The 14,557-nt window shown below is 40.7% G+C and overlaps 1 pseudogene; it reads left to right on the top strand.

The window, feature by feature from the left end:
* Positions 1-238: 238 nt before the first annotated feature.
* Positions 239-835, top strand: LOC102116154 (ATP synthase subunit d, mitochondrial pseudogene; annotated as a pseudogene).
* The last annotated feature ends 13,722 nt before the right edge of the window (positions 836-14,557 follow it).

Raw genomic sequence — 14,557 nt, 5'->3', positions numbered from 1 at the left:
AAACACTATCTCAGCCAGATTGTCAAAGTTACCGTCAACAATGATACATACATAAGTATGTAGCCTTGATATGATGTGATAAGAATGTTGCTGGGGTTTTCCTCCCAAAAACCCATACCGTAATCCTGGAAGAACCATGATGAAAACACCAGACAACTCCACACTGAGGAACATTCTACAAAATACATGACCAGTATTCCTCAAAATCTGCTAAGGTCATCAAAAACAAGACAAGTCGGCGGTGGACCGTGGGCAGCCAGGGTCGGTGAAGGATCCCAAGATGGCTGGGCGAAAACTTGCTCTAAAAACCATTGACTGGGTAGCTTTTGTGGAGATCATACCCCAGAACCAAAAGGCCATTGCTAGTTCCCTGAAGTCCTGGAATGAGACCCTCACCTCCAGGTTGGCTGCTTTACCTGAGAATCCACCAGCTATCGACTGGGCTTACTACAAGGCCAATGTGGCCAAGGCCAGCTTGGTGGATGACTTTGAGAAGAAGTTTAATGCCCTGAAGATTCCTATGCCAGAAGATAAATATACTGCCCAGGTGGATGCCGAAGAAAAAGAAGATGTAAAATCTTGTGCTGAGTGGATGTCTCTCTCAAAGGCCAGGATTGTAGAATACGAGAAACAGATGGAGAAGATAAAGAACTTAATTCCATTTGATCAGATGACCATTGAGGACTTGAACGAAGCTTTCCCAGAAACCAAATTAGACAAGAAAAAGTATCCCTATTGGCCTCACCAACCAATTGAGAATTTATAAAATTGAGTCCAGGAGGAAGCTCTGGCCCTTGTATTACACATTCTGGACATTAAAAATAATAATTACACACACACACACACACACAAAGACAAGTCACGGAAACTGTCAGAGACCAGAGGACACCAATAAGACAAGGTAATTAAACGTAATGTGATATCCTTGGTGAAATCCTGGAGCAGAAAAAGGACATTGGGGAAAAGTTACAATGATGGTGAAATCTGAGTAAACTCTGGAGTTTAGTTAATGGTAATGTACCAGTGTTGATTCCTTAGTTAGGACAAATGTACCACGGTAATGTCAGGTGTTAGCAATAGGAAAAACTGAGTGATGGAAATGTAGGAACTCTCTGTACTGTCTTTGTAAGTTTTCTGTAAATTTAGAACCATTCTAACAGGAGTTTTTTTAAGGGAGATATTATTATCAAATATAAGAACCTATTGGATTATTAGAAGCAAAGAATTCATTTCTGATGACACTGTGGAGTGTCCTCCCTTGGAAATTCTAGGAACAAAAGAGAAAGCTCAGTATCCTGAAGAATTTAAATGTTAGTCTTCTTGAAACATAGCACTGAACCAAATTATTTCTTGACATCAATTCTATTTTAAGACTATACATTTGTGATTTTTATTAATTGTTACAATGATTCTTCAACACTGAGTAATTGGAAAATATGCCAAATGAAAAGCTAATCTTTTGTAACTACATGTCAGAGTTATCACAAAAAATAATGAGTAGGTGTCTCAGCTACGGCACGTAATTACATTAAACACTGGCTGCCTGAAGAACCAAATGTTACAGAACACTTGCTGTTTGCGTTGGTATTTATGTAGTTGAGCTGTTTCTCCCAGTAGGGGGCCCTGTTGACCATCAAATGGAAAAGATGCCCTGGCATTAGGGAATAGAGTTGCTTGGATTCTACTTTGATTAGCGTTTGTAGGGGTAACTTTGAGAAAGAAAAACCTTTCACAAATCTTCGCCAGTAATACTTGTACAGTTAGAAAGGAAGATTAGACAACACCAACTAATGTGGTTGGGGTAGAGGATGTTTCAGGGAAGAAAGAAGGTATATTGGACCACACCAGAAAACAGAGACCTTCAGAATGTTCTTAGGCCTAGATATTGCTGAAACCATATATGCTCAAATGAAAGGCAGGTTAGAAGTGATAAAACTAGAAATGCCATATCCCACTTTCAGGATATGTGTTCCTGAAAAGTTATATTGGAGAAATGTCCTTCTTATATACATTTTGTAATTGAGATAAGGTCTTGCTTTGTTGTTCAGGCTGGTCTTGAACTCCTGGCCTCAAGCAATCCTACCTTGGCCTGCCAAAGCACTGGGATTACGGGTGTGGTCCACCATACCTGGCCAAAGAAATATTCTTGAAATATCACCTATATACTCATCGACTGACCACAAATGCCCTGTTCCACATAGCATTTTACAAGATAGCTCATGCATTTAATTCTTTATCTAAATGCAGGAGCAAGAGCAGCCTCTACACACACACACACACACACACACACACACACACACACACTCTGACCCAATTAAAAATTTGTAATGATCTCTCATTTCTATAAGTTCAAGTACAGTAAAGAATTCTTAATTGGTTTCGAAGTCCTGCTCTACCCGGCCTCTGACATCTCCAGAGTTATCATAAACCACTTTCTCTCTCACTCTGTGTGTTCCAGCCCCACTGGCTTTAACATCTTCTAATTCTAACATGCAGAGCACCTTCCACCACAGGGCCTTTGCACAGGTTTTCCACGCAGCTTTATTGGTCTTATCCTATTCATCTCCTTCTAGTTAATGCCAATTCATTCTTTGGATCTCAGCTCAAGAGCTTTACCTTGGAGAAAACTTCTCTCATCCCTGGGTTAAATATCCCAGTTAAATGTTTATACAGCACCTTGTACTTGGGCATTATAGCTCTAATGACAGGTTTACTCCATGTACTAAACAATGTTTAGTATTGATAATTTGCTTATGTGGTTGTCAGATTAATGCCAATTCTCCAACCTAGATTGCAAATTACTTGAGATTAGGATCCATATTTTTATTCTCCATGTATCCCAGTACCTAGCATAGGACCTGGCTTAGCATAGATTTTCAACATGTATTTGTTGAATAAATGATTGAAAGAATGACACATTCTCAGGAAAAACAACACTTGGATTTCAGAATTTACTACTTCCAATGGGGAAAAAAAAAATCCTGCTGACTTCAGAGGGAGTAAAGCCAGAAAGACAAGCAATAAAAGATGGTATCTTTGGCCAGAATGTGTAGGTTCTCTGACATTTACTGTCTTACCAAAGCCCATCCTGTTTTCCGAAATGCTGAGTCAAGTTATTTGGAGAAATTCTTTTGGTGTAAAAAAAAACCTCTTTTTTGTTTGTTTGTTTCTATAAGCCAGAGAACACCAAATATTGCCAGTAAAGCACCAGAAGCTAGGGAGAGGCATGGAACAAATTCTCCCTCAGGACCCTCAGAAGGAACCTACCTTGCTGGCACCTTAATCTCCTCTGACTTCTAGACTCCAGAACGATGAGCCAATAAATCTCTGTCATTTAAGCTAAAAACTATTTTAATGTGATAAAATATAAATATAGATAGAATATATACAATGTGTTTTAAAAGGATCAAAGCAATGACAAGATGGGAAGGAAATACCAGACCTGCCATGAAGAGAAGTCAAGGTCCCAGAAGCACAAATTAAGACAGAAGTTTCTTTTCCTCTGAGAGTAGTTATCCACCCTAAAAATACTGGATTTTCATTTTAGTGGCCTCCTGGCAATGGAAGAAAAAATCAACTCCCAGAAACCACATAAAATTGAAAGTCTAATAAGAGATTTACCCCTTAAATAATCTGTACTTTAAAGATCCCCCCACAAAGACCAGTCCTAGCACAGACCACAACCTCAGTTAAACTCTCCTGAGTATCCTATATTTTCCAGGTAATTTCAAGCCTTAAATTTAGTTTAAAGTTGTCTTAAACTGGTAGTGCTTCTAGATACCTTGCAGAATCAGATATAAATTATTTTCGGGGGAGCAAAAAGCCAATTTCATATTAGACATCAAAAAATTTGTCCAAAACTAAGCCAAAAATAACCAGATATACAAAGAAAGTGGATGTCATAAGAAATATCTGGCAGAATACAGATCACAGAAACAGGACTGCAAAGACTTCAAGTCTTAGAATTACATAAATTAACTATATTAGCTATATTTAAATTTTTTGTTTAAAAATTAATAACATCTGAAAGGAAGGAGAAACTATGAACTGACTAATACTTTTACAAGTTAAAGTATAAAACAGTTTTTGAAAAGAATCAAATGGAACTTTTAGAAAAAAAGTAATAAAATACCAAAATTTAAAACTCAGTAGATCAATTGGTTTAATAGCAGATTAGTCACAGGTGAAGAAAAAAATAAATATACTGAAAAATAGTGGGATTCACAATGAAGGACTGAGTGACAGAAAGACTGCTGATACAGAAAAAAAGGTAAGGGGCATAAAGAACACCACAAGTATTTAACAGGTATCTCTGAGGGTAAGAAGGAAAAGAATAAGGCAGGGACAGTATTTAAAGAGACAATTAAAATTTTCAGAACCAATGAAAAACACTATTCACAGAATCAAAAAGCCCAGTCAATTCAAAGCAACAGAAATTCATAGCACCACATACACATAACAGAAAAGAAAAAAAACTCAAATCAATAATCTAAGCTTCCCCACAAAAATTAAAAATAAAAATAATCTAAGCTTCCATCTCAAAAACCTATAAAAAGAAGAGCAAAATAAGTAGAAAGAAGAAAACTATGAAACCATTAAAAAATTAGAAAATCAATGAAATTGTGAGGATGAAGAGCTTCTCAAAAAAAAAAAAATTTTAAAGGTAAGAAATCAATGAAATCAGAAACAGAAAAATGATTGAAAAAAATCAATGAAACAAATAGCTGGTTCTTTGAGCTTAAGCCCAGAAGTTCAAGACCAGTCTGAGCAATAAGGCAAAAGTCCACCTCTTCAAAAAAAAAAAAATACAAAACTCAGCCAGGTGTGGTGGTGCATGCCTATAGTCCCAGCTACTCAGAAGGCTTAGGTGGGAAGACTTTTTACCCAGGAGGTCAAGGCTGCAGTAAGCAGTAGCCCCACCACTGTACTACAGCCTGGGTGACAGAGTAAAACTCTATCTAAAAAAATAAATAAGTAAAGAAGAATCAACACCTATTCTACAAAATCTCTTCCAGAAAATAGAAGCAAACCAAGCGCGTCTCAATTTATTTTCTGAAGCGAATATGACCCTGATATTAAAACCAGACAAAGACAGCACAAAAAAATAACCTACTGGTGAATATTCCTCATGAATATAGAGGCAAAAGTCCTTAACAAAATATTAGCAAATAGAATCTAGTAAAATATAAAAAGAATTATACACTATGATTCTATGGTATGAATGTGTTCTTCCAAAATTTATAGTGAACCCTAATCCCTATTTTGGTGGTATTAAGAGGTGGCTCCTTTTGAGAGGTGGTTCCTTTTGAGAGGTGATTAAGTCATGAAGGCAAAGCCCTCATGAATGGAATCAGTGCCCTTATAAAAGAGATTAGTGGGAGTAGCCTTGCCCTTCTGTCATGTGAGGATGCAACAAAGCACCATCTATGGAAGCAGAGACCAAGCCCTCACCAGACACCAAATCTGTTAATGTCTTGATCTTGGACTTTCCAGCCCCTAGAACTATGAACAATACATTTCTACTAAATTACCTGATCTCAGGTATTGTATTATGGCAGTCTGAATAGACTAAGACAATGAACAAGTAGAATTTATTCCAAAGATGCAAAGCTGGTATCATGTTTAAAAATTAACTGATGTCATCGACAATATTAACAAATTAAAGAAGAAAAATCTCATGATTGTATCAATGAATGCAGAAAAAGAAGTTAGTAAAATTTAACACCCACTCACAAGTGAAGAAAAAAACCTCAAAGAAAAATAGGAATAGAGGGGACTTTCTTAACCTGATAAAGAGTACCTACCGAGAACATACAGCTATCATTATACTTAATGGTGAAAGACAGAATGCTTTCTTCACAAGACTGAGAACATGACAAGGATGTCTGCTCCCATCCCTCTTACTCCACATAATGCTGGAAGTTCCAGCCAGTGCAATGAATCAAGAAAGGGAAATAAAAAGCATAGAGATCAGAAAGGAAGAAATAAACTATCCACATCTGCAGATAACATGATTACACAGAAAAGCCCATGGACTCTCCAAAAACAAACAAACAAACACACACCTCTTAGAACTAATAAGTGAGCTTAGAAAGATCACAAGATATAAGATTAGCATACAAAAACTCTATTGTATTTCTATATGCTACCAATGAGCCCATGAACATTGAAATTAAAACACAACGCCAGTGGCAATAACTTAAAAAAATAAATGCTTAAGTGTAAATGTAACAAAGCATGTTCATGACTCACTTATATGCTACAAACTACAAAATGCTGGTGAAAGAAACTGAAAAAGAACTAAATAAATAGAGATGCTTTCCATATTCATGGACTGAAGAACTCAACAAAGGTGTCACTTCTCCACAGATTGATATACAGGTTTACCACAATTTCTATCAAAATTCCACTAAGAGTTTTTGTAGATATAGACAAGAATAATCTATAATGTATATGGTAATGCAGAAAAACTAGAATCTCTAAAACAATTTTGAAAATAAAAAATTAAGTCAGAGATATCATTACTCATTTCTAAGACTAATTATAGACTTATTAAGACTGTGTGGCATGGGGCCAGGAGCAGTGGCTTACACCTATAATCCTAGCATTTTGGTAGGCTGAAGCAGGTGGATCACTTGAAGCCAGCAGTTTGAGACTGCCTGGCCGACATGGTACAACTCTGTCTCTACTAAAAATACAAAAATTAGCCAGGTGTGGTGGTGCATGCCTGTAATCCCAGCTACTTGGGAGGCTGAGGCCCTAGAATCAATTAAACCCAGGAGACAGAGGTTGCAGTGAGCCAGTATTGCGCCACTGCACTCCAGCCTAGGCCACAGACACTCCAGCCTGGGCCACAGAGCGAGACTTTGTCAAAAAAAAAAAAAAGACTATGTGGCATGGGCAGAGGAATAGCCACATCAATCAATGGAACAGAATAGTGAAACCAGAAATAGATCCACACAAATATACCCAACCAGCATTTGACAAAGTGCAAAAACAATTGAATAGAAGAAATATAGCCTTTTTAGCAAATTTTGCCAGAACAATTGGACAACTATAGGGAGAAAAAAAATTGGCTTAAGTCTCACACCTTCTACAAAATTAACTGAAAATGGAAAACAGCTTTAAATCTAAAACATTACACTATAACACTTTTAAGAGAAAATTGGGGGATCTATTGCTAGACAAGGAGTTCTTAGACTTCATAGCAAAAGTATAATTTATAAAAGGAAAAATTCATACATTTGATTTCACCAAAATTAAAAACTTTTGTTTTGTAAAAGACCCTATAAAACATTTTTAAAAAGACAAGCTGCAGAATAGGAGAAAATATTTACAAAACACTTATCCATCAAAGGACTAGTATAGATAAAATTCTTAAAACTCAACAATAAAGAAAACAATCCAATTAGAACATGGGGAAAAGACATGAAGAGATATCTGCTTTTCAGATATAAAGATGGTAAATAAGCACATAAAAAGATGTTCAACATTATTAATCACTAAGAAAACACAAGTTAAAACCACCATGAGATACCCCTACATATCCATTGGAATGTTTAAATTTTTTTTTAAATAGCAACAACAACAAATGTTTGCAAGAATGGAGAGAAACTAGATCATTCATACGTTGTTGATAGAAATATAAAATGATACATTCACTCTGGAAAACAGTATGGCAGTTTCTTTAAAACTTAAAAATGTAACCACCATAGGTTCCAGCAATTGTCCCAGAGAAATGAAGACATTTCATACAAAAATACATGTACGAATGTCTGTAACTGTTTTATTCATGATAGCTACAAAACAGAACCAATGTAGATGTCCTTTAATGGATGAATGGCTAAAGAAACCATAGTACATCCATACCATGGGACACTATTCAGCAATGAAAAGGAATGAACTATTGCTACACACAACAGCTTGGATGAATCTCTAGAGAATTATGCTCAGTGACAAAAGCCAGTACTAAAAGGTTACAAACTATATGATTCCATTTTTACAACATTCTTGAAATGACAAAATTATGAACATGGATAATAGGTTAGTGTGGTTTCCAGAGATTAATGAGGAGAATGAGGGCAGAAGATGAAGTGGGCATAGCTATAAAAGGGCAACAAGAGGGACCTTCGTGGTGACGAAAATTTTCTGTATCTTGACTATATCAATGCCAATTTCCTTCTTGTAATATTGTACTATATTTATGCAAGATGTTGTCATTGGGGAAACTGAGTAAATAATACACAAGATTTGTCTGTATAATCATGTGTGAATCTACAAGTATCTCAAAATAAAAAACGTAATTAAGTAGAAATTGTCAGGCCTCTGAGCCCAAGCCAAGCCATCGCATCCCCTGTGACTTGCGCGTATACGCCCAGATGGCCTGAAGTAACTGCAGAATCTCAAAAGAAGTGCAAATACCCTGCCCCACCTTTACTGATGCCATTCCACCACAAAAGAAGTGAAAATGGCCGGTCCTTGCCTTAAGCGATGATATTATCCTGTGAAATTCCTTTTCCTGGCTCATCCTGGCTCAAAAAGCTCCCCCACTGAGCACCTTGTGACCCCCACTCCTGGCGCCAGAGAACAACCCCCCTTTGACTGTAATTTTCCTTTACCTACCCAAATCCTATAAAACAGCCCCACCCTTATCTCCCTTCGCTGACTCTCTTTTTGGACTCAGCCCGCCTGCACCCAGGTGAAATAAACAGCTTTATTGCTCACACAAAGCCTGTTTGGTGGTCTCTTCACATGGATGCGCATGACATTTTGGTGCTGTGACTCAGATCAGGGGACCTCCCTTGGGAGATCAATCCCCTGTCCTGCTCTTTGCTCCGTGAGAAAGATCCACCTATGACCTCTTGTCCTCAGACCAACCAGCCCAAGGAACATCTCACCAATTTTAAATCGGGTAAGCGGCCCCTTTTTTACTCTCTTCTCCAGCGTCTCTCACTATCCCTCAACCTCTTTCTCCTTTCAATCTTGGCACCACCCTTCAATCTCTCCCTTCTCTTAATTTCAATTCCTTTCATTTTCTGGTAGAGACAAAGGAGACATGTTTTATCTGTGGACCCAAAATGCCGCCGGTCACCGACTGGGGAAGGCAGCCTTCCCTTGGTGTTTAATCATTGCAGGGACGCCTCTCTGATTACTCACTCACATTTCAGAGGTGTCTGACCACGCTGCAGGGATGCCTGCCTTGGTCCTTCACCCTAAGCGGCAAGTCCCGCTTTTCTAGGAGGGGCAAGCACCCCAACCCCTACCCTCCCTGTCTCTACCCCTTATCTCCTTTTCTGGGGGAGGGGCAAGCACCTCGACCCCTTCTCTGTTTCTACCCCTTCTCTGCTTTTCTGGGGGAGGGGCAAGTACCCCGACCTCTTATTTTTGTGCCCCAATCCCTTAGTTCCGCGCCCTGATCCCTTTCCCACTTTTCTGGAGGGCAAGAACCCCCGAACTCCTTCCCTCCGTGTCTCTACTCTCTCTTTTCTCTTGGCTTGCCTCCTTCACTATGGGCGACCTTCCACCCTCCATTCCTCCTTCTTCTCCCTTAGTCTGTGTTCTCAAGAACTTAAACCCTCTTCAACTCACACCTGACCTAAAACCTAAACCCTTATCTTCTTCTGCATCATTGCTTGGCCCCAATACAAACTCGACAATGGCTCTAAATAGCCAGAAAACGGCACTTTCAATTTCTCCGTCCCTACAAGATGTAAATAATTGTCATAAAATGGGCAAACGGTATGAGGTGCCTGACATCCAGGCATTCTTTTACACATCGGTCCCTCCCTAGTCTCTGTTCCCAATGCAACTCGTCCCAAATCTTCCTTCTTTCCCTCCCGCCTGTCCCCTCAGCCCCAGCTCCAAGCGTCGCTGAGTCTTTCTAATCTTCCTTTCTACAGACCCATCTGACCTCTTCCCTCCTCACCAGGCCCAGCTAGGTCCCAATTTTTCCTCAGCCTTCGCTCCACTACCCTGTAATCCTTTTATCACCTCCCCTCCTCATACCCGGTCTGGCTTACAGTTTTGTTCCACAACTAGCCCTCCCCCACCTGTCCAGCAATTTCCTCTTAAAAAGTGGCTAGAGCTAAAGGCATAGTCACGGTTAATGTTCCTTTTTCTTTATCCGACCTCTCCCAAATCAGTTAGCATTTAGGCTCTTTTTCATCAAATATGAAAAACTTAGTCCAATTCATGGCCTGTTTAGCAGCAACCCTAAGACGCTTTTCAGCCCTAGACCCTGAAAGGTCAGAAGGCTGTCTTATTCTTAATATGAATTTTATTTTATTATCCAATCTGCTCCCAACATTAAATAAAGCTCCAAAAATTAAATTCCAGCCCTCAAACCCCACAACAGGACTTAATGAACCTCGCCTTCAAGGTGTACAATAATAGAGTAAAGGCAGCCAAGTAGCAACTTATTTCTGAGTTGCAATTCCTTGCCTCCACTGTGAGACAAACCCCAGCCACATCTCCAGCACACAACTCCAAATGCCTGAACCGCAGCTGCCACGGGTTCCTCCAGAACCTCCTCCCCCAGGAGCTTGCTACAAGTGCCGGAAATCTGGCCACTGGGCCAAGGAGTGCCCGCAGCCCGGGATTCCTCCTAAGCCGTGTCCCACCCGTGCGGGACCCTACTGGAAATCGGACTGTCCAACTCGCCCCTCAGCCACTCCCAGAGCCCCTGGAGCTCTGGCCCAGGGCTGTCTGACTGACTCCTTCCCAGATATTCTCGGTTTAGCAGCTGAAGATCGAAGCTGCCACATCGCCTCGGAAGCCTCCTGGACCATCACAGACGCTTTGGGTAACTCTTACAGTGGAGGGTAAGTCCGTCCCCTTCTTAATCAATACAGAGGCTACCTTCTTTTCAAGGGCCTGTTTCCCTTGCCTCCATAACTGTTGCGGGTATTGACGGCCAGGCTGCTAAACCTCTTAAAACTCCCCAACTCTGGTGCCAATTTGGACAACATTCTTTTATGCACTTCTTTTTAGTTATCCCCACCTGCCCAGCTCCCTTATTAGGTTGAGACATTTTAAACTGTCTGCTTCCCTGACTATTCCTGGGCTACAGCCATACCTCATTGCTGCCTTTTCCCCCAGTTCAAAGCCTCCTTCGCATCCTCCTCTTTGTATCCCCCCACCTTAAACCACAAGTATAGGATACCTCTCCTTGGCGACTGATCATGCATCCCTTACCATCTCATTAAAACCCAATCACCCTTACTCCGCTCAATGCCAATATCCCATCCCGCAGCACGCTTTAAAAGGATTAAAGCCTGTTATCACTCCCCTGCTACAGCATGGCCTTTTAAAGCCTATAAACTCTCCTTACAATTTCCCCATTTTACCTGTCCTAAAACCGGACAAGTCTTACAGATTAGTTCAAGATCTGTGCCTTATCAACCAAATTGTTTTGCCTATCCATCCTGTGGTGCCCAACCCGTACAACTCTTTTGTCCTCAATATCTTCCTCCACAACTCACTATTCCGTTCTTGATCTTAAAGATGCTTTTTTCACTATTCCTTTGCACCCTTCATCCCAGCCTCTCTTCACTTTCACTTAGACTGACCCTGACACCCATCAGGCTCAGCAAATTGCCCAGGCTGTACTGCCGCAAGGCTTCACAGACAGCCCCCATTACTTCAGTCAAGCCGAAATTTCTTCCTCATCTGTTATCTATCTCGGCATAATTCTCATAAATACACACTCTCCCTGCTGATCATGTCTGGCTAATTTCCCAAACCCCAATCCCTTCTACAAAACAACAACTCCTTTCCTTCCTAGGCATGGTTAGTGCGGTCAGAATTCTTATACAAGAGCAGGCACCACGTCCTATAGCCTTTCTGTCCAAATGACGTTACTGTTTTAGCCTAGCCCTCATGTCTGCGTGCAGCGGCTGCCACTGCTTTAACACTGTTAGAGGCCCTAAAAAAATCACAAACTATGCTCAACTCTCTACAGTTCTCATAACTTCCAAAATCTATTTTCTTCCCCCAACCATTGCTCAGGACGATGCTTCTACTGATAAGTTAGCTAAAAAAGCAGCTAGCTTCCAACTTCTATCCCTCACGGCAGTTTTCCTCCTTCACATCGGCCACTCCCACCTACCCCACCCCCACCCCCGCTGAAACTTCCACCTATTAATCTCTTCCCACACAAGGCAAACAGTTCCTAGACCAAGAAAATTATCTCCTTCCAGCCTCACAGGCCCATTCTATTCTGTTGTCATTTCATAACCTCTTCCATGTAGGTTACGAGCCGCTAGCCTGTCTCTTAGAACCTCTCATTTCCTTTCTGTCATGGAAATCTGTCCTCAAGGAGATCACTTCTCAGTGTTCCATCTGCTATTCTACTACCCCTCAGGGATTGTTCAGGCCCCCTCCCTTTCCTACATATCAAGTTCAAGGATTTGCCCCTGCCCAGGACTGGCAAATTGACTTTGCTTACATGCCGCAAGTCAGAAAACTAAAATATCTTTTAGTCTGGGTAGACGCTTTCACTGAATGGGTAGAGGCCTTTCCCACAGGGTCTGAGAAGGCCACCGCGGTCATTTCAGACATAATTCCTTGATTTGGCCTTCCTACCTCTATACAGTCTGATAACAGACCAGCCTTTAATAGTCAAATCACCCAAGCAGTTTCTCAGGCTCTTAGTATTCAGTGAAACCTTTATATCCTTTACTGTCCTCAATCTTCAGGAAAGGTAGAATGGACTAATGGTCTTTTAAAAACACACCTCACCAAGCTTAGTCATCAACTTAAAAAGGACTAGACAATACTTTTACCACTTTCCCTTCTCAGAATTTAGGCCTGTCCTCGGAATCCTACAGGTTCCAGCCCATTTGAGCTCCTTTGTAGACACTCCTTTTTATTAGGTCCTAGTCTCATTCCAGACACCAGATCAACTTAGACTGCACCCCAGAAAACTTTCATCCCTACTGTCTTCTGTCTAGTCATACTCCTATTCAGCTTTCTCAACTACTCGTAAATGCCCTGCTCGTGTTTACACTGCTGGTTTACAGTATTTCTCCAAGCCATCACAGCTGATATCTCCTGGTGCTATCCCAAACTGCCACTCTAAATTCCCTCTTAAAGTAAATAAATAATCTTTGCTAGCAAGGCTATGCTGAGCCTCCTTGGGCACTCTCTAATTAGATGTCCTAGGTCCTCCCAATTCTTAGTCCTTTAATAGCTGTTTTCTCTCCTTCTCTTCCCTTGTGTCTTCCATTTAGTTTTTCAATTCATACAAAACCGCATCCAGGCCATAACCAATCATTCAATATGACAAATGTTTCTTCTAACGACCCCACAATATCAACCCTTACCACAAAATCTCCCTTCAGGTTAATCTCTCCCACTCTAGGTTCCCACACCACCCCTAATCCCGCTTAAAGCCCCTGAGAAACATCGCCCATTCTCTCTCCATACCACCCCCCAAAAATTTTTGCCACCTAATTTTCAACACTATTTTGTTTTATTTTTCTTATTAATATAAGAAGGCAAGAATGTCAGGCCTCTGAGCCCAAGCCAAGCCATCGCATCCCCTGTGACTTGCATGTATACGCCCAGATGGCCTGAAGTAACTGAAGAATCACAAAAGAAGTGCAAATGCCCTGCCTCGCCTTAACCGATGACATTCCACCACAAAAGAAGTGAAAATGGCTGGTCCTTGCCTTAAGCGATGACATTATCTTGTGAAATTCCTTTTCCTGGCTCATCCTGGCTAAAAAGTCTCCCCCACTGAGCACCTTGTAACCTCCACTCCTGCCCGCCAGAGAACAACCCCCCTTTGACTGTAATTTTCCTTTACCTACCCAAATCGTATAAAATGGCCCCACCCTTATCTCCCTTCGCTGACTCTCTTTGCGGACTCAGCCCGCCTGCACCCAGGTGAAATAAACAGCCATGTTGCTCACACAAAGCTTGTTTGGTGGTCTCTTCACACGGACGCGCATGACAGAAATAAATTAGTAAAACTGTCTGAAAAAAATCACCATTTTTTTAAGTTTTAAATAAAATCTGGAACTACAATCCCAAATGATATCAACAATAGAGTGGGAAGGGGTCCTGGTTATTTATTGTTGTAATAAACTTCCTTGGAATTCAGTGGTTTTAAAAATGATCATTTTCTTTTACTCAGGATTTTGTGATGGGAATTCAGGAAGGGCTCAGCTGGCAGATCCATGTCACATCATCTGGAGTAGATAGGACTGGAACACCCACTTCCAGATGGCTCCTGCCCTCATTTCTTATTTTTTTATGCTCCTTGGCTTCTTGCTCCACATGATGTCTCATCTCCAGGGCCTCTCCACAGAGTTAAGACTTCTCACAGCATGATAGACCTAGAGAAACTGCACTTCTTCCACGGTAGCTAGCTTCATGAAAGCAGGAAGCAGAAGCTGCCAGTTAAGGGCTATACTTGGAACAGACATGTATGTCACTTCTGCCATAGTCTATTGGTCAACGTTATCCAAGATTCAAAATGGTGGAAAAATGGACTCCAACTTGGTGCAATGGGAGATAACCCTGTAGCAACCTTTGGGAAATAACATCTATTCCA

This window comes from Macaca fascicularis, chromosome 5 (genome assembly GCF_037993035.2).
Source record: "Macaca fascicularis isolate 582-1 chromosome 5, T2T-MFA8v1.1".
NCBI lineage: Eukaryota > Metazoa > Chordata > Mammalia > Primates > Cercopithecidae > Macaca > Macaca fascicularis.
The sequence above is the reverse complement of the archived record's forward strand: the minus strand, read 5'-3'. Positions and strand labels throughout refer to the sequence as shown.